The sequence below is a fragment of the Oryx dammah genome, unplaced genomic scaffold (genome assembly GCF_014754425.2).
Source record: "Oryx dammah isolate SB20612 unplaced genomic scaffold, SCBI_Odam_1.1 HiC_scaffold_11204, whole genome shotgun sequence".
NCBI lineage: Eukaryota > Metazoa > Chordata > Mammalia > Artiodactyla > Bovidae > Oryx > Oryx dammah.
In genome coordinates, this window is record NW_024080597.1 from 63045 (window position 1) to 66662 (window position 3618).

A 3618-nucleotide genomic window follows, 5' to 3' on the forward strand; every position below is an offset into this window, starting at 1 on the left:
GTTGGAAGTGGGTGTTTGCTATGACCAGTGCATTTTCTTGGCAAAACTCTATTAGTCTTTGACCTGCTTCATTCCGCATTCCAAGGCCAAATTTGCCTGTTACTCCAGGTGTTTCTTGACTTCCTACTTTTGCATTCCAGTCCCGTATAATGGGTGAATTTAACTCAGATGACCATTATATCCACTACTGCAGGCAGGAATCCCTCAGAAGAAATGGAGTAGCCATCATGGTCAACAAAAGAGTCTGAAATGCAGTACTTGGATACAGTCTCAAAAATGACAGAATAGTCTCTGTTCATCTCCAAGGCAAACCATTCAATATCACAGTAATCCAAGTCTATGCCCCAACCAGTAACACTGAAGAAGCTGAAGTTGAACAGTTCTATGAAGACCTACAAGACCTTTTTTACAACTATACTCAGAATATTTAGGCTTACTTCTTTTACTTAGATTAGAGTTAAAAATTACATGCTTATTTTATATAATTAACTGTATTATTAATATAGTTTTATATAGCAGCAATATTTTGCCCTTTCTAATTTAACTAAAATAACATTGACAGCCTATTAAGCTAGTATTAGGTGAAAAGGCAGGCATACACTTTTATTCTATGATATAACATACACCACCTACAAGCTATTTCTTCTTCACTGAAGTGCTCAAAAATGATCACAGTTCATAGTAAGAAAATATTCAATAAATTTCTGTTTACCACACTGGAAAAAATTAAAAGCCCCTACTACATCTATAGCTTTCTAATTCTATTTTTATTTTTATCCTTGGTACCTGATAACTCTGTGGACTTAAACAAAAACAGTATCATCAATAGCTTCAGTTATAGACAACAGGGAGGGTAAATCCAGACTAAACCTCAGGTCCACAGCATTGAATTGATCATAATTCTTGATTCATAGCATATTCATCATCTTTTTCAATGGTCATTTTGAATTTTTATGCTTGTTTATTCAATAATAAAACTATACCTATTAAAAACATGACTAATATATGACCTAAACAGTTAATAATATACAGCTGATAATGTGTTCATACTTTTCCTGATCCTTAGCTTCCCACAGTTGGAGTTACCTATATCATTTTTAATAGATAGTTATATATAGAAGTTCCTACAAAATATAGCATTTTTATATTGCTGTTTACTTTACAAAAATTATGCTAACCTCTTTTTCTTCATTATGATGTATCAAAAAGCTATATATCTGTCATTTTATATAGTTGTACCTTATATGCTATGATTCTGAATAATATTCCATTGTCCTGTTTATATGCATAATTATAAATATTTCTATATGTACAGTTGTAAGAATTTATCTTGAGCATACACATAAGACTGAAATTGCTGGACCATAGGATGTGTGAGTATTGAGCTTTATAAGAAAAGCACAAATTTTTTTCCAAAGTGATTATATAAGGATATGCTTCCATCACCAATAAATAAGAAACTTGCTTGATTCAGAAAAAATATTTTTATGTCTTTTCTTCAGCTAAAATTAGAATAAACTGAATAAATGGAAGAAATAACCAATTTGTGGTGTCTGAATTTATCTTCCCCAGGCTGTGTGACTCATGACAACTCTAGGCCTTCCTCCTAGATATTTTCTTCACTTTATTTAATCACCATTTTGGGCAACATCTTCTTTATTTTCTTAATTACTGCTGACCTTCATCTCCACTCCTCAATGTACTTCCTGTTAGCCAATCTTTTTTTCACTGACTTTCAACAGTAACTAATCCTAAACTGATCTCAAACTTTCTCAAAGCAAACAAGACCATCTCCTTTAAGGCATGCATGTGTCAGATTGCTTTTGTTCCTCTTTTCTTTGAAGAGGGTGGTGAGATGGTGCTGCTTGTGTCTATAGCCTATGACCATTATGTGGCCATCTGCAAGGCACTCCATTACTCTAGCATCATGAACACACAAATGTGCATTCAGCTAGTGATGACACCATGGATCATTGGCTTTGGGCATTCAATAAGCCAACTAGCTATAATTATACAATAGCCTTTCTGTGGACCTAGAGAATTGGATAGTTTTTCTGTGATATTTGGTGATCAAGCTAGCTTGCATGGACACTGATATTCTCAAAATGTTGATAAATGCTGACAGTGGGGTACTTGGTGACCATCTGCTTCATTCTTTGCTGATTTTTTACTTTTATATTCTGCTTACTGTCTGCCATCAATCAATGGACAGGGCATCCAAGGCTCTCTCCACTTGCACTACCCACATCACAGTAGTCGTGTTATTCCTTGGGCCTGCATCTTCATCTATCTGTTTCCACTCAGCACTACTTGGGTGGGCAAGTTCCTTGCTATATTTTATGTGATCATCACACCACTACTAAATCCAGTCGTTTATACTTTCAGAAATAAAGAGATTAGAAATGCCATTAAGAGAGTATGATGAGAGACTGTGGATTTCTGTTAGTATTTCATCATCTCAAATTATCAGAAAGTCTTCTGTGAGTTCCTTAAATTAGCCACACCTATTCTGTTACTTAAGACAGGGAAGAGTTCCCCAATTCACATACGGAAATCATGTATATCTCTTGATGAAAGTTTTGTGTCAATTCTTTAGTATTCCAGATTTGTCAAAATGAGTTTTTGTTTGGGAAATTCGGCCAGGCTTTCTAAGTATGATTTTTATTGTTCTCAATAATGACCTTAAATTAATAAGAATTTTAACATTAATTATTACTCTTCTTTTGTTACTTCAACACCGACACCATATCTGAAAATTTTCTATCATTCTATGCATTTCTTTTAGAAGAGCATTTCACATAGAACTTCTCTAAAGTTTAATAAGTTAGCGCATTATATTGCTATATTTATCTATGAAAAATGATAAATTATTCTATTAATTAGTTAACATTCTATTACCTTCTGTAGTCATATCTATAAAAGTAATCATTAAGTATTCCTAATCATATTCAGAAAGAAAGTTGAATCATAATCCTAATCTGGAGAGAAATTTGTTCCCTCAATATCATGTTTTAGTCATTTGTGATAATGCAAATTCTTTAAAAGATACATATTAAACACAAAGATGTCTATATTAACAACCTTTGGAGAATTTGCTTTTCCCTTCATATTCATAAATGGGTTAGACAGTTCACCATACAGGTAGGTCAAAAAGTAACTTTGGAATCAGCAATCCTTTAATTCTCCGAAGTATTCAAATAGCCTTTAAGAACTAGATTATGTTCAAAGTTTGCAAATTATTCATTACTACATTAAACAAAACAAAACTTTTCTTCAGAAATCTTCCTCAAAATGTTATACAAGTCTACATCCATTTATATGAAATCCATGTATCTAGATATACTACCAATTCCATATTACTTTCTAAAGATGACATGGTCCTGTGTAGTTTGTAACATTTCCAATAGAGAATCTCAGGGATAAATCTTAAATAAAATAACTGCTATTTTCATATGTGTATGTATATATGCACATATATTCTGATATTCTTATTCTCTTATATATTTGTACTCACTTTGGATAATATCTATTGATTTGTCTTGAATCGACTGATTTTGTTTTCTTCTGCTGTGTCCAGTCCATTTTTAAGCCTTCTTAAATTCATAATATTATACATTT